We start from the raw sequence: 21741 nt of genomic DNA, 5'->3' as shown, positions 1-21741 counted from the left end.
TAGGTCATTTCTTGGAATCCTGATTGCCTCTTATTTCTATCTGAACACTTATCATACCATATTATTATTTTCTGTTCCCATCCTCTAAACAAGCCTAAAACCTTTCTGAGAGCTTTGCACAACTCAGAAGAAAATCTAATTCCTTACTGTGATCACAAAACTAGCTTATCTGACTCCTCTCTAAATCTCCCACCTCATATAGTACCTTTCTACTTCCCCCAGGGTCCTGAAGTGAAGCTAGCCTCTTAGCCCTCAGGAATAAGGTGTTCATTTTGAGGACTGCCTGCCATCCCTGGTCTTTGTGTAACCAGCTCCTCCCTTTCTTTCATATCTTTCCTTAAATATCATCTTAGCAGAAAGGCTCCTTGACCACCCAGTCTACTGGCTTCTCTGTCACTCCACCTTCTTTTTGTTCTTTGCATAGTGATCAGCACTGTTGAACATTTTTTCTTAATTATTAATTTATTTTATTGGAGTATTTCAGCCAGATGATAAATTCCAGGAGAAAACAGATTTTGGTCTGCCTTTTTCTTCATGTAGCCCAAATGCCAAGAAAAACACCTCAATAATTCCTTGCAGGAATGACTTCCCATAAGATTACAAGATTCCAAAGAACAGACACTATCTCATTAATCTCTGGTTTTATGGTGTCATCCTTGGCATATCAAAGCTATAATTCTATTAATTTACTCAACAAGGATTGCTATGTCCACATCCATGGCACTGGACTATGGATACAAGTAAGAAGAACACAGTCCCATAAGAAAAACTCACTCTACCAGGAAAGACTCTAAACATAGAATTGTGACCCATTTTTCCTGAGTTGCCAACTTTCCAGGATCCCTATTTATTTTGTTCACATAATTCTAATGCCAAAGAAAATCTAGCACCTTGCTGATTTTTCTAGGACTTCATCAGGGCATAGCAGTGATTGATTTCAGAAGGCATTTGTCACCTCTTTCTCCAAATCCTGCTCTAAGCTCCACTCCTGGTCTCTTTGTGTTGTCTCCCTTTGGCTGTTGCCCACTATACCCTACAGAAGAATGTCCTCGCCTTCTACTAAACACAAAGCGGGTATGTGTAACTGACCTGTAGTGAATATTTGGGAGTTTCAGTGAAATTATATTTCAGAAGAGAAAGCAATTCTGAATGGTCACAGACTTTCCCCAGCTAGAAAGTTCCCACTGCCCTTTCTCTCCGGCCTGCCACTACATTTCTAGACCCCCTACTCCTACCTACAGGGATTTTTCTTTCAGAACATTCCCATTTTTATAATTAAAAAAAATGTAGCTTCCCTTGAAGCACACTTTCTTCCCTAAATAAGTTCACATATCTCATTCATAAGGGATCACTAATAGGTTTGGCTTAAAGCAAGCAAGTAAATAAATAAATAAATAAATAAATAAATAAATAAATAAATCTGTCCACTCCCTCTTGCTGGGCAGTCACCCATTTGGACAGAAGAGAACAATCATTTCCCTTAAAAATGCCTAAAATTGTATTTAGTTTAGATTGAATGCACTGCACAATTGACTCATTGAAACTGTTCAGACTGAAGCTTTTAAGTCTTTCACAAAGGTTGCCTTTCAACACCTCTCTCTCAGTCTGCATCTATTTAGTTGGAATTTTGACCAAAGTACAGACACGTATCGCTGGGAAGTTTCATCTTATTACATTTGGCCCATCATTGCAGCCTGTCAAGATCTTTTAGAATCTTGATTCTGGCATGCAATCTATTCACTCTCCCTGCCAAATTCATGTCAAGTGCAACTTACTTAAGTATGTTCTCCATCCTCACATAAGCCACCAAAAATGGCTAACAGGCATGTGCTGTTTTGTTACAGGATTCCAAGAACTAAAAAGAAGTTAAAAAAATCACCAAAAGAGACACGTAAGGAAAAATATCTTTAGATTGAGAATGAAGGTCTCTTGTTCGGGCATGTGTCTTATTTTCTTCTTGCCACTTCCTTTACTGTTATTTTGAGATATGGGCTGATGTGGTGGGAGAATAAGGCCTGAAATAAGTGGATGCCATAAAACGTTTTAACACAGCAGGGTCAGAGTGAGGGTAAGGCAAGGGAGAGGTTGAAGACAGAAAAGTTCAGGAGGTCTTGCAAGAGCAGGGTGGTATTTGCAGATGCTGGGAGGGGGTGCCCTCTTAAATTTTGTATCCAAGGTTTCTCTCTTGCCTTATCCTAGTCCAGGCCCCATAACGTTTAACTTCTGAATTTCTTTGTTAGAATTTGCTCCTTCAATCTGCGCCTGAGCTGGCATTTTACCACCTTCCTTGTTGTTAGCAGAAACTCCACAGTTAATACCCTTAGCAAACACAGGTCATGCTTGAATTTGTTCTCAGTTCATTCCTCTAGTGAACCAAGACCAAGATTACTGAAGAGAGTTCTAAACATCAGAAATAATAAAGAATAAGTGTAACCACTCTTTTCTGTTAAAAGCATAGACCAAAAATGCCATTTTATTATTTAATATTTTGTGGCCCTATATTATTATTGTTTTCTTTGCTCTGCTTCCCTCAGTCGTTTGCAATTTGGTCCACCAACATTGTCATTTCCATGAAAACCAAGTTCAAACTGATTGTGGCATTATTAGAAGGGGTCCTGAGATTCTCCTGGCAACCCTGTGATCCACATACTGTGGAGATATGTTCACTCATGCTCTCTGGGGGGTCTGTGCTGCTACTCTGTATCCACACCTCTGCTCCCAGGACTGAGCCTAGTGGTCCTATATCCCCAGGTCCTAACACTTCTCCCTTTCTTGTCCCTTATGTGCCTCACTGTCATACTGAGTGCTTTTGCAGTTTGTGGTCTCTGCTACAAAATTAAATGTTGCTTTGCCTATGCTGTTTTTATATAGCTGTTTGCCTGGCTCAGTATGCACAAATCCCACCTAAGTTCTGTTCTCTAGGAATTCAACTTCTTTAGAGAAGTCCCTCCTGCCTGGGGAACAAAACCTGCTTTCCAGAATGCTTCATGGAGGCTAGAAAGTATATGTGTGTGTGTGTGTGGGGGGGAACCACTGTTCCCAAACAGATATCCTGTTATCCCCCCTCCTCTTAGTCCCATGTCTGACTTTGCCCTTAACTGAATCTAGCATTTTTCAGCTCCAAATTCTTCATAAATTCATTGTAGATAAAGCTAGACTTAAAGCCTTTCTATGTATTATTGGCTGGAGATTTCCTCTGAAATAATTCACCAGATACCACTTCTTCACCGCTTTCTTTGTTTTAATTTGTTCAAATTAGTTATACATGACAGTAGAATGCATTTTGAAACATCATACATAAATGGAGTATAACGTCTCATTCTTCTAGTTGTACGTGATACAGTTACACTGGTCATATAATCAGATATGCACATAATGTAATAATGTCTGATTCATTCTACTATTCCTCCTACCTGTACACCCCTCACCCTTCACTCCCCTCTGTCTGATCCAAAGTACTTCTATTCTTCCCCAGGCTTTCCCCAACAGTGAATTAGCACCCACATATCAGAGAAAACATTCACCTTGGGTCTTTGGGATTGGCTTATTTCACTTAGCATGATGTTCTCCAGCTCCATCAATTTTCTTCACCTCTTTTATATATGCTAAAATCACAAATATTCTAAAATCTCTTTTTGTTGATGACCCATCTCCTTTTTCTAAAGAGTGGCTTATTAAAGTTTTCACAGGAGTCTTTGTTTAGAGATGGGACTCCATGCATCTTTGACCAAGTGGTTTTGTTGTTGTTGTTGTTGTTGTTGTTTGTTTGTGTTTATTTGTTTTTTTAAGTACAGGTTAATTCTATCCTACTAGTTCATAAACTCCAGAAGGTAGGGATTATGAATGTTTTCACTGATGTAGCCCTATAACCTATTTCTGTAATATCTAATAATTTCTGGCAGCATAGTTGCTGAAGGAGATATAAGGACTTGTGAAAATATCACAAGAAAATGCAAAAATACAAAAATCAAACCATTAAGTTTTAATTCGGGTGGATTAACTTGAAGGAGAAACATAATCTGCCTTACATAAACTAATGTAATTGATTTTCTCTGAAAATCTTCCTTGGTGGCTTGTTTTTGAACAATGGCAGGGTGATACCACAGCAGGTGAAAGTGACAAGGTGGCTTGTTGTGGGACTTGCTGCCCTTAAAGATTTCACATTTACTGTGTGTGTGCTCTTGTGCACAAGGAAAGTGATAAAATGCTTTACAATTTTATAACAAGTGCTACGTTTACTGTTTTTCTCTGAATCACTGTTTTCCACTATATTTTAAACTTATTAATCATGATTTTGCCAACTAAGGCACTTAAATAAATCACTCTTTAAATGGTGAGGAGTAGCTGTGCATTGTTGCCATCTGTTTGGCTCCCAGGTACTTGCCCCTGGTTAGTTAGGTTAACTGTTCATGTCATTAAATGACGGAATCATTAACAACCTTTTAGGAGGAATAGTTCCCTATGGGCAGGTAACCTTTGTAAGGGTGGAGGAGGAGGGGCAAGGCTACATTTTTCCAGACCCAAATCAGCTTCCATCTTCTGGATCCAACCCAATTATTTATCATTTATACTGACTGTCTTTTTGTCCCTTGGCCTCACTAATTAAAACAACGATCACCAAAAATACTCACACATAGCATTCTCTCTTCTTTGAACATGCCATGATTTTTTCCTCTCTGGTTTTAATAACTTGTCCACATATTTATGGCTCCAAAATTTCAGAACTGAGGAATTCTCCATGTCATCTACTTTAATTAATTGTCTTGATTTTCAGTAGACTCTTTCAATTTGGAGACTTTAATCTTTTAACTCTGAAGATTTACCTTTAACTGGTAATTTGATCCTTTCTCTCATCTATTTTTACATGCTATTGATCTTTAGAGAACTCTATTCTAGCAATCAAATGCTTAGCCTCCTGGACTGTTTCCTTCACATCTTTAGTACCTTTGTTTTGTAGCTGCATGGTCTCACGGATTATTCTTTTTTCATCTTTAAATTCATCAGTGGTCTTTTTGATAGTGATGTATTTCACATGTTGTTCCTTTTGTAGTTTCCTATTCTTGTTTTGTGCATTCCAAATTTTCTTGATTCTCTGAGGATAACAGAAATATTTGGGTAATTTTTTCTTTTTTTAAAGTTAATTTTGATGTTAATTTATTTTGGTCATTGTTTCATATTGAAAGTTTTCAGTGCTTTCCTGGTGCCTTTTTTTAAACTTATTTATTGGTTTTTGGCGGACACAACATCTTCGTTTTATTTTTATGTGGTGCTGAGGATTGAACCCAGCACCCTGTGCATGCGAGGCGAGCACATTACCACTTGAGCCACATCCCCAGCCCCATTCTGGTGCCTTTTGATTGTTTATTTTTCACAAATAAGCTGATAAAAATCTGGTATTTTTATATTTGTGGACTGTGGTAATTATTAGGCATACACTTTAGAATAGGGGATGGGAAGACATGGAGAGAACTCTACATTCAAGAGACTTATGTTCTGTTTTCCTCAGTCTGTTGCAGTTTGGTTCATCTCCAGGAAAAGCCAAATTCAAAGCCCACTGTGGCATAGTTAGAAGGGTCCTGGGGTCCTTCTGGCAATCCTGTGTTCCACATGCCATCCACACTGCTCATCTGTGCTCTGTGGGCATCTGTGCTGCTACTCTGCATCCACACCTCTGCCCACAGGACAGAAGCCCAAAGACTGGTCATTTAGCCCAGGTCCTAGCACTTATCCCTTTCTCCTCCCTCACACTCTTTACTGTCCTTCCAGTGCTACTGAGTGCCTGTGGAGTTTGTGGTCTCTGTTGCAAAATTAAGTGTTGCTTTGCCTAAGCTATTTTTATACGGCTTCTTACCTGGTTGTATATTCGCAAATCCTACTTAATTTGCTTTTTAAAAGGTAAGTATTTCATAGATATTTAATGAATGGATGGTGAATTAATGAGAATGAACCATAAAAGAACTAGAGATACAGCACTCCAGAATCCATGATTTAAAGACATGAACAGAAAATGGGGATTCAGAGTAAAACAGTGAACGTAGCACTTGTTATAAAATTGTAAAGCATTTTATCACTTTCCTTGTGCACAAGAGCACACACACAGTAAATGTGAAATCTTTAAGGGCAGCAAGTCCCACAACAAGCCACCTTGTCACTTTCACCTGCTGTGGTATCGCCCTGCCATTGTTCAAAAACAAGCCACCAAGGAAGATTTTCAGAGAAAATCAATTACATTAGTTTATGTAAGGCAGATTATGTTTCTCCTTCAAGTTAATCCACCCGAATTAAAACTTAATGGTTTGATTTTTGTATTTTTGCATTTTCTTGTGATATTTTCACAAGTCCTTATATCTCCTTCAGCAACTATGCTGCCAGAAATTATTAGATATTACAGAAATAGGTTATAGGGCTACATCAGTGAAAACATTCATAATCCCTACCTTCTGGAGTTTATGAACTAGTAGGATAGAATTAACCTGTACTTAAAAAAACAAATAAACACAAACAAACAACAACAACAACAACAACAAAACCACTTGGTCAAAGATGCATGGAGTCCCATCTCTAAACAAAGACTCCTGTGAAAACTTTAATAAGCCACTCTTTAGAAAAAGGAGATGGGTCATCAACAAAAAGAGATTTTAGAATATTTGTGATTTTAGCATATATAAAAGAGGTGAAGAAAATTGATGGAGCTGGAGAACATCATGCTAAGTGAAATAAGCCAATCCCAAAGACCCAAGGTGAATGTTTTCTCTGATATGTGGGTGCTAATTCACTGTTGGTGAAAGCCTGGGGAAGAATAGAGGTACTTTGGATCAGACAGAGGGGAGTGAAGAAGAAGGCGGTGGACACATAGGAAGAATGGTAGAATGAATCAGACATTATTACATTATGTGCATATCTGATTATATGAGCAGTGTAACTGTATTATGTGCAACTAGAAGAATGACAAATTATACTCCATTTATGTATGATATTTCAAAATGCATTCTACTGTCATGTATAACTAATTTGAAGAAATAAAAACAAAGAAAGAGGTGAAGAAGTGGTGTCTGATGAAATACATCAGAGGAAATTTTCAGCCTATAATACATAGAAAGGCTTATGTTTAGCTTTATCTTCAATGAATTTATGAAGAATTTGGAGCTGAAAAATGCTAGACTCAATTAAAGGACTAAGAGTAGGAGGGATAACAGGATATCTATTTTGGAACAGTGCACCCCGGCCCCCCCCCCGTCCCGCCACACACACACACACACACACACACACACACACACACAGCATCTGCTTGAGAACAAAGGAAATCTAAAATGTATAAAAGGGGCAGGACACCCCACACTCACTTCTTTGGATATTCAGCTCTGGGGGTCCCTTCTTTGTGGAGAAGTCTATTTCTTCTATCCTTTAAAATAAAACTTGCTTTCTAAGCTTGCCTTGGCATTTCTTTGGTGTTTAATCTTCACATCTGGAGAAACAGAACTAGACCCTGATTGATTTTCTTTCTTTCTTTCTTTTTAAATACCTTTATTTGATTCATTTATTTTTATATGGTGCTGAGGATTGAACCCAGTGCCTCAGACATGCTAGACAAGTGCTCCACCACTGTGTTAATTCCCCAGCCCCCTGATTGATTTTCATCACTGTCAGTATCATTAGCAACAGTGAACACTGGAAGGTAATAAAAAAATGTCCTGGGAGCTCCAAGAGAGTGCTGTTTCATGACTATAGCTCTGAATGCTTAAGTTGCATAAAATAATTCAATAGAATTTTATAAATTTTCAGACATATAAGCAATAAAAAAATAATATTGCCAAACGAGAAGGTGAAAAGAAGTTCTGTAACACCAGATATGTATCAGATTCAGAGAACAAGTGTGGACAGGAGCTGAAGGATAGACATAAGTATGTATCTATGAAGAAAATAATTAAAATGTGCAGTGACATGGGATGTTTAAATAAATCATGGTTCATCCATAGAGCTTGATAAATGTCATCCAAGACTATTTCTTGATATGTTCATAGTGTCTTAAGTTTTTTTAAAAAAACTGATTACAAGATAATTTACCAATATGTATAAGAATGTGTGTGTGTTCTCTCTCTCTCTCTCTCTCTCTCTCTCTCTCTCTCTCTCTTTCTCCCTGTCTCTTCATTTTCATGCATAGAAACATTCTGGAAGATGGACTCTAAATTTTTAAATATCAATAGTACAATGGTATTTCCTTTGGAATTATAAGTGTCCCCCCCATCTCCTAATGAATATACATTACCTTTTATGGTAATGACACAAAGACACATTTGGTAGTAGTTTAGTTTGCTTTTATGTAGCCTACATATGCTGCCTCTATTTCTTCATTCTTTTCATATTCTTTTCAACCCTCTGCAATTTAGGTTTGTTCCCCAAGTCTTCATAAAAATTATTGTCCACCGTTGTAACAAATGGTTTCCTAGGAACAAAAGTCAAAGGATACCTCATTATTATTCAATTTTGTCTTGATATTTGATTTATTATTAGTTACTCTCCTATTATTTAATTTCTCTCTTACTTTGGCTTTCCTGACCCTACGTACCCCTTCCTTCATTCCTGATACATTATAACTGTCTCTATAATGGACTTTCCATTTTTGCCCTGTTCCTTTGGTATTAGGGACACCAAATAGTGTCATGGGAACTCTGAGCATTATTTCAAGCCTACAGCTATGTAAGGAGCATTTGCCATAGACATGCTGGGACTCACTAAGTTGCTGGCCATAAGGAACAGCAGCCATTGAACTGCTTAATCATGGCTTTTTGCAATTAATAAAGAGCTGTGAGGGGCGCTAGCCATAGGCGCTTAGCAATAACTGGTTACAGTTGATAGAGAGCACAGCTCTATGGATATTCACAAAGAATATACACAGTTGCAATTACATCACCTCACTGGACATAACCAATGGACATTGAAATTCACTGGGTGTAACCAATCACCAACTTGGAACTGTATTTAAATTTCTGGTTCTGCCATATTGAAGAGTTTTGAACCAAGGACATCAGTGAGACTGGCTGCCTTACTGTCCATCCCTGGACTGACTCCACCATTCCCTGATGCCCAGCCATCAGCTGGAGAGAACCACCAGACAAGGACAAAGTCTGCTCTTTTGCTAAGAGAAGTCACCTGGCATTAGAGGTATTTTGGGGCTTGAGTTTCTCTAGAATTGTGTGATTTTTCTTATAGTGTTTAATTAGTGTGCATTGAATGCTAGTTGGGGTGCTCCAGCACACCCAACACTTTTGCATTAATTGTTTATATGTGATGATTGGCGTGATCCAATATATGCTTGCATTTAGATACAATCTGCCTCTGAGTAATTATTAATAGTGCTGCTCGAGACAAGCTATTTCTGCAAAAAATTTTACAAAGTGAACCAGTAAAAGTTTTTAAAATTTCAAACATGAAATTTTAAAATGAGCAATAGAAAAAATAGTCTTCCCATCCTAGCAAGTGAAAAGAAGTTTCCACTCTTCTGGACAGCCTAACACCTCCCCACCCCTCCCACCCCCTTACCCCCATCCCGTAAGCTGAACCATTCATATGCTGTTTCCCATGAGCTAAAATTTACCTACTGTACACCTCTGATTCTGCATATGTAATTTCAGTTCTGATTTCTTTTGTGGTCTCCAAAGCCTAATGGAAAATCCCAACCAAATATGTCCCTGTGGATGTGTGAAACTGGACTTATTATCTTCCTCTTTGCCTCCATGCAGACATAATTCCTCTTCATTTTCTACCTTAGTTTTACATATAGTTTCCCACATCGGATATCTCCATCTGCATTTCTCTCTGTAACCACTTTACACAGGTGAATATAGTGAAAACACTCCTGATTTCCCTGAGGTTGGCTCCTCCTCACTGTTTGTAAGCCATTGTTTTTGTTTAGATCTTTCATTACCTCCTGCCTCTTGCAATGTATTAGCCAGCGTCCAGTCAGGTCCAAATTCTCATACACCTCCCCAGACACTGCAGCCCACATATAACTCTAGAGTGTTCTTCCCCCACCCCCAAAAGATTTCCTGTTCATTCTCTTGCTCTTTAGCATTTGACATTTCTCAATTGCACTCTGTAAAAATCTCGCACATGAGAAACTTTGTGGTTTTATTCTTCTCTCCAGGCAAGACTCGAATATTCCCCATTGTCTCCTAGCATCTAGATTTCTCTGGGAATTCTCCTCTACCTGAAAAGTTCTGCTTTCCTGTGTGCCTTGTCCACTGGGCTCCTCTTACTCATCCTGTTAATATCAGCTTGAGCACTTCTTTAAGGAAATCTTCCCAAATCTTCTAATTTATGTTTACTGGAAAGTTTCTTTTACTAGATTATGAAGTCTTCATGGAAGAATCTGTATTTTCATTTCTGTTAGATTGAATACAATGAAATGGTTGTTGGCTTAAAAATATCTATGTCATATACTAATTTTGTGTAGCCAGATCACAAACACAATTTTGGGTAATTTGATATATCCCAACACTAAACATAATACCTGGCACTTGAATGCTGATTATATGTTGTTAAAAGAATGAATACTTTCCCAAAAAGGGAAGGAGGTTGTTACTCTTGATGTTTGGGATTGAGATTTACCTACATGATTTAGAAATGTAAGAAGGGTTCCATTATTATGGTATAAGACAAAAAAAAAATTAAGATCAGAAACTAAACTGTCAGCATTTAAGTCAAGCACAATAATGATTTCATCTATATGACTGTGTTTAAAGCTCAATCACAAGATCACTCTTAGCCAAAAATCATTAGTTGAATATAGGACCCACTAAAAATCAAACAAAAAATGTACTTAAGCTCTTAATATCTAAATTACAGAGTTCTTTTTATTTCTATGGTCTACACGAAGAGAACTTACTCATATGAAAGAGAGAGATAAATTTGCTCTTGAATAGTCTATCTTTTGGCTTCCTGTTGCTAATTTTCAACTAACAGGATGTGGTAAAAATCAAACCCTGTTTTTAGTCATTCTTCACTTACATGGATGTTTAAAAGAAGACTACCTGCTGAATTGGGAATGAAAAAAGTATTGATTGAACATAGTGAAATCGATTGGACCTTTTAGTGTTTCACATCTGTTTTTTTTTCCTATTAACTTTCAAATGGATTGACTGATTTTGATCAAATTTCCTGCACTACAATTTTAAGTATCAAGATGAAGGCCAATATTAGGAGAAATTTTCCAGTATATAAGATTTGTTTTCAGAAAACCCCTCATCTTTGGATTAGATGTGAGAAAAGTCATATAAAATGGATCCAGTATGTCTCAGATAACCATCTGTCTTTATCTACATTTTTCCCCTCTGTATGGTGTCTCTTTTCCTTCTTTCATAAGATCAGACACATTTCTAGTCAGATGTTCTTAATACCAACATCAAAAGCATAAGCATCGGCCATGCTTAGAAGAGGTATATATGCAGAGGCAGGAAGGCTTTGCCACCACTCCTGAGAGCATTACAAGTTTCACTGTGCTCTGTGGGATGTGGCACTGCAGTACTTATGAAAACATAGGAAACTGATTAAACTCCAATCTTCTATTTTGTCACCCCAAAATGAACTAAAACACTCCTATCTTGTCAATTTTTTAATAATGTAAGAATCTATAATTATATATCATAGCAGAATACCTGACATAGTTCATACTTGATAGCTGTTGATATTACTTTTATCTCCAAAAGGATGATGTCTGCCTTATCACTTAAAATAAGAAACAAAGCTTCCACACTCTGACTTAAGTCCTTTAAAACTTTTTTTATTTTGAAATAATTACAGGACATACATAGGAAGTTAAGGAAAAAAAAGGTCCTGTGAGCTTTTCATTCAAATTATAATGGTAATATTCTAACTCTTCACTGTGAAATCCAGGAAACTGACATTGGTACAATCCACAGGATGTGACTTAGTTTTGCCAGATTTACTTACACTGATGTGCGCATATGTGTTTATGTGTGCATGTCCAGGTAATATGAGGGTCAACAGTACATCTTATTTTAGCCCTTCTGACAGGTATAGAGGGAGATCCCCTATGGTTTTATCCACTTGCTGTCTTTGGGTTTGAAGTAATATTCCTTGGTCTATTCATGATATTGGTGATTCATATTCTATTTTTTATCTGTCTTGCCAGAGGCTTGATCCTATTATTCTTTTTGAAGAAGTGACTTTCTGTTTCATTGATTTATTCAATTGTTTCTCTGCATTTAATTTCTTAGAATTTATACTGTAATTTTATTGTTTTTTCCTTATTCTTGATTTTAGTTTATTTTCCCCTTCTTTTTCTAGTTTCTAAATACGGGAGCATAGATTATTGGTTTGAGATATCTTCATTTCTAATGTAAATATTTAGTAGTAGAAATTTTTCCCATAGGACTGCTTTAATTGCATCCCACAATTTTTTTTTTCCTTTTCATTCAGTTCAGGGTACTTTCTATCCATCAATATTTCCTCTTTGACCGAATTATTTTAAAGGCCTACTAACCAAGAAAAGCCCAGGATCAGACAAAATCTCAGCCAAGTTTTATAAGACCTTCAAAGAAAAATTAAAACCAATACTCCTCAAATCATTCCATGAAATAGAAAAGGAAGGAAGTTTTCCAAACTCATTCAATGAGACTAGTATCTCCCTGATACCAAAACCAGACAAAGACACATAAAGGAAAGATAACTTCAGATCAATATCCCTGATAAACATAGACACAAAAATTCTCAATAAAATTCTGGCAAATTGCATAAAAATATATCAAAAAGACAGTGCACCATGATCAAATGGAGTTCATCCCAGGGCTGCAAGGTTGATTCAAAATATGAAAATCAATGAACGTAATTCTTGACTTAAAGACAAGAATCATATGATCATTTCAATAGACGCAGAAAAAGCATTTGATAAAATACAGCACCCCTTCATGTTCAAAACACTAGAAAAACTAGGGATAGTAGGAATATACCTCAACAGTATAAAAGCTATCTATGCTGAACCCAAGGCCAACATAATTCTAAATGGAGAAAAATTGAATGCATTCCCTGGAAAATGTAGAACAAGACAAGGATGTCCTCTTTAACCACTTCTATTTAACATAGTCCTGGAAACTCTAGCCAGAGCAATTAGATGAAATAAATTAAAGGGATACGAATAGGAAAATAAGAACTCAAACTATCACTATTTGCTGATGACATGGTCTGACTCCACCAGAAAACTTCTAGAACTAATAAATGAATTCAGCAAAGTAGCAGGATATAAATTAAATACCCATAAATCAAACACATTCTCATACATCAGTGATGAATCCTCTGAAAGAGAAATTAGGAAAACTACCCCATTCACAACAGCCTCAAAAAAAAAAAAAATACTTGGGAATCAATCTAACAAAAAGTGTGAAAATACCTCTACAATGAAAACTATAGGACCTTAAAGAAAGAAATTGAAGAAGATCTTTGGAAGATGGAAAGATCTCCCATGTTCTTGGATAGGCAGAATTAATATTGTCAAAATGGCCATACTACCAAAAGCGTTATACAGATTTAATGCAATTCTTATTAAAATACCAATTACATTCTTCACAGAAATAGAAAAAGCCATCATAAAATTCATTTGGAAAAATAAGAGACCCAGAATAGCCAAAGCAATTATTAACAAGAAAAGTGTAGCAGTAGACATCACTATACCAGACCTTAAACTATACTACAGAGTCATAGGAACAAAAACTGCATCATATCAGCACCAAAATAGGCATGTAAACCAATGGTACAAAATAGAAGACACAGAGAAAAACCCAAAAATATACAGTTATCTTATACTAGACAATATTGCCAAAAATAAATCATTGTAGAAAAGATAGCCTCTTCAACAAATGGTGCTGGGAAAACTAGAAATCCACATGTAGCAAAATGAAATTAAACCCCTATTTTTCAATACGCACAAAAATCAACTCAAAGTGGATCAAAGACTTAGGCACTAGAACAGAGACCCTACACATAATAGAAGGAAAAATAGGCCCAAATCTTTTCCATGTCAGCTTAGGACCTGACTTCCTTAATAAGACTTCTAAAATGTAATAAGTATAATTAAGAATCAAAATAAATGGGATGGATTCAAACTAAAAAAGCTTCTTCTCAGCAAAGGAAACATCAGTAATGTGAATAGAGAGCCTTCAGAAGGGGAGAAAGTCTTTACCACTTGCATCTCAGAGCATTAGTCTCCAGTATACATAAAGAACTGAAAAAGCTCAACACCAAAAAAAAAAAAAAAAAACCCAATCAATAAATGGGATAAGGAACTAAACAGACATTTCTCGGAAGAAGAAATATAATCAATCAACAAATATATGAAAAATGTTCAACATCTCTTGCAATTAGACAAATGCAAATCAAAACTACTAGAGATTTCATCTCTAGTCAAAATGGCAAAATCAAGAATACAAGCGACAACAAATTTTGGCCAGTATGTGGTACACTCATACATTGCCAGTTAGGCTGCAGATTGGTGCACCAACCTGGAAAGTGGTATGAAGATGTCTCAGAAAACTTGGAATGGAACCAGCATTTAACCCAGCTATTCCACTCCTCAGTTTATACCCAAAGGACTTAAAAAAAACAGCATATTACAGGGACACAGCTACATCAATGTTTACAGCAGCACAATTCACAGTAGCTAAATTGTGGAACCAACCTAGATGCCCTTCAATAGATGAATGGATAAAGAAACTGTGGTAAATATACATAATGGAATATTACTTAGAAGAATGAAATTATGGCATTTGCCAGTAAATGGATGGAGCTGGAGACCATCATGCTGAGTGAAATAAGCCAATGACAAAATATCAAAGGCCAGATTTTATCTCTGATATGCAGATGCTAATTCACAATAAAGGGGAAGTTAGGGGAAAATAGAAGTACTTAGGATTAGGCAGAGGAGAGTGAAAAGAGGGAGGGGGTATCTGAGTAGGAAGGATAATAGAATGAAGACAGTAGAATAGTAGAAAGGATAATAGAATAATACATGTACATTATTATCCTATGTACATATATGATTACACAACAAGTGTGATTCTACATCATGTACAACCAGAAGAATGAGAAGTTATACTCCATTTAATTATGATGTGTCAAAATGCATTCTACTGTCATGAATAACTAACTAGAACAAATTGTTTTTAAACAGAAACACATTGCTTAGTTTCCAAGAGTTTGGGAATTTTTTGTTATATTTTTTACATTGATGTCTATTTAGATTATATCATGACAGAATACAAATTTTGATATCAATTCTTTTAAATTTTTTGAAATCTGTTTTATGGCCTAGATATGACCAATCACAGTAAAGGTTATTTGGATTCTTCAAGGAAAATGAATTTGTTGTTGTTGTTGTTGTTGTTGTTGTTGTTGTTAAGTGGAGGATTCCATGAAAACCAATCAGATTCTCTTGATGGATGGTGGTGTTGAATAGCCTTACAGATTTTCTCACGAATTGTTCTATCCTTATTTAAAAAGAAGTGTTGAATTCCCTAATAATAATTATGAATTTGTCCCTTTTTCATTTCAGTTTTTATCAAGTTTTCTTCATGCACTTTGCAGTTCTGTTATGTAGTACATATACACTTAGGATTCATTAGTCTTTTTGGAAGATTGACTTCTTTATCATTATGTAATGCTTGTGTCTCTCCCTGGTAAATTTTGTTGCTATGAAGCATACTTTATGTGATATTAATAAAGTTATTCTTGCCTTAGTATTTTTTCCTTTTCTTTTTTTTTTAGCAGTGCTGTTAATCAAACTACAGCCTCATACATGCTAGGCAAGTGCTCTACCACCGAGCTACACCTTCAGCCCCAACTCTGCTTTATTTTGATAGATGTTTATATTATATATTCTTCTTTTCATTTACTCACAATTTACCTATAGTGTTGTTTTTTAAGATATTTTCTTGCAGTTAGCATATAGTAATGTTTTAATCCACTCTGCTAATCTTTATCTTTTAATCAATTTATTTATGTGTTGATATTCAATGTTACTATTACCATTTTAAGGCTTAAATCTAGCATTTTGTTTTTTGTTTTGTTTTGTTTCTTATTTCTTTTTATGCCTTCTTGAAGGTTACTTTGAACATTATTTAGAATTTAATTTTTATTTACCTGTAGAGTTTTTATGTGTATTAATTTCTATAATTCCTGCAAGAAGTAAATTATATATAATAAATTATCTGTCTATTTGTGTCATGCTTCTACCAGCTCTAATAAGACTATTAAAATAGGCTTTCCTTTATTCTCCTCCATCTATAATATTCATATCTTGAATATTTTCTTTCTCCTCATTACATACATTCAATATTATAGTTTTTCTTCAACCATCAAATACAGTTTTGAAAAGTTAAGAGGAAAAAAAGCCTATTTGAATTTTACTTTCTTTTTTCCTTTGTTTCAAGGTTCCTTCTTTTATCATCTCTTTGTGTTTGAAAAAAATAAATAATTCTTTTAGGTTAGGTATTCTGGAAAGAAATTCTCCTGGTTTTTTATTCATCTAAGATTATTTGTCTTGCAATCCCAAGTTATAGGTTGACAGTCTTTCAGCCGTTGAAAATATTGTTTTACTTTTTTCTAGCCTCATGATTTCTGAGGAGAAATCCATCATAACTTGAATTGTTTCCTATAGGTAAGATTTTTATTTCTTGATATTTTTAAAATTTTTTCCCTGCATCTTAGTTTTTAGAAGTTTGATTATGATTTGTCCTGGCATAGTTTTCTTTGGATTTTTCCTGTCTGGCATTTTCTTAGTGTCTTGAATCTGTAAGTTTATGTCCTTTGCCAAATCTGAGAAAATTTCATCCATTATTTATTTGAATACATTTTCAACCCTACTTTTTTCCTCCTTCTCTGGGACTCTGATAGCATAAAAGCTATATCTTTTAATATAGTTCCCACAAATTCTGAAGGCACTGTTCATTTCTTTTCAGTTCGTATTCTCTTACTTTTTCTTATCATTTCTCTATTTCTACATCCTGTGTTCAAGTTCTTTTCTCTGTCACATCTTTTCTGCTGTTAAGTTTACCCATTGACTTCACTTATCTTATTTTTTAGTTATAAAATTTTAATTTGGCTTTTTAGTGTTTTCCTATATTTGCAGTCTATTTCTTGACTGAGACTTTCTATTTTTTCAATTGCTTCAATCTTCTTGAAATATTTTTATGAGGACTGCTTTAAAATCCTTTTCATATGATTATCGGTTTCATGTTGGTGTTGTCATCTGTGCTTGTCTTTCTCATTTAAGGTGAAATTTTTTTTTTTTCAGTTTCTGTTTGACACGTGAATTTACATTTTATCTGGAAATTTTGGTTATTATGTTATGAGTCTCTGGAGCTTATCTAAATAATTTGCTTTAGCAGGTGCCCTCTGTCATTGTTAATCAGCAAAGAGGTGAACGCTACCTTAGTATCATCAGGGAGCAGTGAAAGTCAAGGTTGCCCACCTAACTGCATGATACACACCAAAGGAGGACCATTTCTTGCTTTGGGGTTGGTGGGAAGTTCAGTGTCCCTGCTTTACTTGTGCTCGTGCCACCCTAATTTGGTGGGCATATAATGTCCCATTACTGCTCTTGGCAAGACTCACACTGCCACTGTGAGGGTGGGGTGGTGAGGAGCTTGCTAACACTGGGAGGGAAGGAATATCTGGCTTCCCACCTATCTTCCCTGACCCCAACCCAGTGGTGAAGGGAGCAACTTGGCTGCAGCTTCACAAGGGCAGAGATTAGCGCTCCACTCCATCTTGTTTTCTTGTTCTTTGACTGAAGAATGGAGACATTTCTTGGGTCCAAGAAAAAAAAAAAAAAAAAACTCATTGGAGTTTCCATGTTCCTTTCTCTCTAGCACAGAGTGAGGGATGTGAAATGAACAGGGAACTCATCACAGTCTCATTTCTCAGGACTCAAACTCATCTTCTCTCTTGTCTCCACCTTTCAAATCCTTTCATATTTGTCAATACATACATGCATGTGTTTATATAGAGACACATAAAATTGACATAATTGTAACTGTATACATACATATAAAACCATGTATGTATATATGTGGAGATATCTATCTATCTCTATATAGATATATATGTATATATATAAACCTTGCCATATATATATATATATATTTTCCCCAAAGTGTTTAACTTTTACTTATGAGGAGGAATAAGGAGATGTGAATCTATTCCATCTTGTCCCCACAACTTAACTGTATTTTTAATTATACCATTAAACTGTGTTTCTCTAATTGTTAACAATGTAGCACATCACTTTATGTATTTGCCATCTGCATAGTCTCTTTAGTCTCTTTGGTAAATCTGCCATGTCTTTTGTTATTTTCTAATTGAATTATTTGGGTTTTTTTTTTCTTTATTGCTGAGCATTGTCAAGAAGCATAGCCTCTGACAAATGTGTGGTTTGCAAATGTGTTCTCCCAGTCTATAGCTTGAATTCTCATCCTCTTATCAGAGTTTTTCACAGAGCTAATGTTTTAAACTTTGATGGAGATAATTTTATAACAGTTTTAAATACTTAGACTATTAAAAATTCTTCTACAAATGTTCTTTAATTAAACACATGTCAGGGAGAATTGTTAGAGATATTTTTAATTGCCCTTGCTAAGAAATCTCTGGATTAAAAAATAATCATTAAGAGATCAGTCTCCTAAAAGAGAAGATAAGCTCTGAAACTGCTCACCTGGATATCCATCATTTATTAGATACATGGCCTTTGGAAATTACTTATTTAGATCTCAATTTCTTCATTTCTCAAAGAATGATAATAATCAGAACTACCATATAGCAATATTATAAGTTAAAATGTTAAAATATGCAAAGCACTTTCTGGCACCTAGTAAGTACTTAAAAATATTAGCTGCTATCATTTCAGTTGTTACCATCATCATTGCTTCTCAGTCTACTGCTTGGTGCTGTACAATGGACCTTGAGTTTCAAGGAGCCCCAGGTAGTCCTTCCCCTGTCTAAAACATTCCTCTTTGGCAATAACTTTCTTTCATGCTATTTAAGAATCTGTACAGACTGATAAAACCCAATTAAACTTTGCTATTAAATAATATTTTATATATTGGAGAAAACTCATGTTACTTGTATAGGTTTCTCACATCAACAATGTTTCATACTTTCTATTTTCTGGACTAAAAATCATACCTGATATACTTAGAATATATATATGTATGTGTGTGTGTATATGTATGTATGTGTATATATATATATATATATATATTCTAAATATATCATATATAATATATATGATACACACACATGCATATAATTCCAAAGTCTTAATAGCAAATAAAGAAAAACAATTAAAATGGGCAAGAATCTAAATAGACGTTACCTCTTTATCAAAATAATACATAAAAATGATCACCAGGTATATTAAATAATTGCTCAAAATCACTAATCATCAAAAAATGCAAAAAAGATAATGACATATTGCATCACTTTAGTAATAATGTCTATTATCAAGATGAGTAATTAAAACAAGTGTTGGGGAGGATGTGAAGAAATGAAACTCTTGCCCACTTTTGGTAGAAATGTAAATTAGTACAGCCACTATGAAAAATAGTATGGAAAAAATTAAAAATAGAACTATCCTGTGATCCAGTAATCATTACATTGTGGAGGAATATCCCACTCCAAAGGAAATAAAATCAGTATGTTGAAGAGACTTCTGCTGTTCCCTGTTTATCACAGTACTATCCATAATACCCAAGATACAGAAACAACCTGAGTGTCCATAAACTGAAGAGTGGGGAAGAAAATGTGATATATAATCAAATGCTATTCAGCCATAAAAAATAATGCCATGTGTACAACTTGGGTGGAACTGGAGATCATTATATTAAGTGAAATTATCCAGGCACAGAAAGATAAATTCTGCATGATCACACTCAATGTGAAATCATGTAAGTCAAGAGTAGAATGGTGATTACCAGAGATCGGGATAGGATAGGGCCATGAGAAAAGGTTGATCTATGGATACAAATTTACAGGTAGATAGGAGCACGTTCTGATACACTACTGCACAATAAGGTGCCTACAGATAACAATAATGTACTGTGCATTTCAAAAACTAGAAAAGATTTTGAAAGTTTTCACTGTAAAGAAGTGAGAGGGAAGATGGGAGGGGAGGGGAGGGGAGGGGAAATAGTAGGGGATAGGAATGGTAGCAGAATACAACAGTCACTAATATGCCATTATGTAAAAATGTGAGTGTGTAACCGATGTGATTCTGCAATTTGTATTTGGGGTAAAAATGGGAGTTCAAAACCCAATTGAGTCAAATGTATGAAAGATGATACATCATGAGCTCTGCAATGTTTTGAACAATCAATTAAAAAAATAATATTAACACTTAAAAAAAAGTAATAAATATTTGAGATAAATGTGCTTAATCTGATTTAAACATTATACAATACATACATATACTGAAGCATCATAATGTACTCCATTAATATGTATGAATTTAATAGTTTTATGGATCACTTTAAAATAAATAAAAATCACATATGATATTCTTAACTTTTCATTAAAATCTTTTTATAATATAACAGTATTAAATTTAAAAAGTCATTATTATCATAACTGAAAAATTAGAAAATAAGAAAATCAAGGAGAAAAAGTTCCCAAACCCCATGACCTAAATTCTGAAAATACTTTTAGCTATTTCCTTCTAGTTTTAGTATTTGCAAAGTTTTTGGCCTCCTAAGCAGAATTATAACCCATTTTTAAAATTATTTTAGAACATAAGCATTTTAATGTCATTAGTAGTAGTTTAATAAGATAATTTTATTGTATTATATTAATCCTCTGTGAGAAAATAAACTAAACAAAGTGACATGAACAGTTTAATGTCTCTTCTCTCTCTTAAACACAATACACACAAAACGAAACATAAACATATTGAATTGTCACACTGTACTCAATAAACATGTATAATTATTATTTTAAGTTAAAAAATAAGTAGTTAAATTTTAAAAAATAATTTAATATAAAGTCATGTAGGTTATGACAGATGAATACATTTCAGCATTTTAATTTGAAAAATGTTTTTAAAGTGGTGTGGTTGAATATGTTTTCTTATAATAACTAACCCATTGTTTTTACTCTTGTGAATTGACTTTTCCTATTTATTTTTGGAACCTTGTGGTCTTTTGAGTAGGAGGCTATAAAAAATACACTCACCCTTCATCAGGGTCATAGGTGCAGATATTCAGGTTGTACCCTGAATTAGAACACCCTGCAGAGAAGGGGAACAGGGACTGAAGTCTAATTAATTTATGTATGCACCTGTAAGTCTGTGCCCAGATATATTTTTTTCCTAAACTGCATTAAGATATTAGACATCTACAATTATGTATTAGGCTTTTCTATTCCAATTTCAAGCTTATATTTTCAAACTAACATGTCCTTTCTCCTCTAAATGTTTCATAAACAACAACTTTAAATATTTTAACACTCCTTTTTTCCATAGAAACAATGTGGGATAAAAATGTTGATAGTTAAGTCTTTAATTCATGTGGATTTATTCTGATGTGGTATGAGAAACTATAAATAAGTTTTCTTCCTATGTCAATAGTCACTTGTTCCTGAACTATTTAGAAAATAAACCCCTTTTCTTATTCATTTTTTTTATTTTTGAAATTCCTTTTTATGTTATACAAATAATAAAATATTTTTCTGAGATATTTTCAC

The 21741-nt window shown here is 34.8% G+C and overlaps 1 pseudogene; it reads right to left on the bottom strand.

Annotated features, from left to right (window-relative positions):
• Positions 1-21741, bottom strand: part of LOC113184610 (keratin, type I cytoskeletal 18-like) — a 98372-nt pseudogene that overhangs the window by 58366 nt on the left and 18265 nt on the right.

This window comes from Urocitellus parryii, chromosome 8 (genome assembly GCF_045843805.1).
Source record: "Urocitellus parryii isolate mUroPar1 chromosome 8, mUroPar1.hap1, whole genome shotgun sequence".
NCBI classification, from domain to species: Eukaryota; Metazoa; Chordata; class Mammalia; order Rodentia; family Sciuridae; genus Urocitellus; species Urocitellus parryii.
This window is presented reverse-complemented; position numbering and strand designations above follow the sequence as displayed.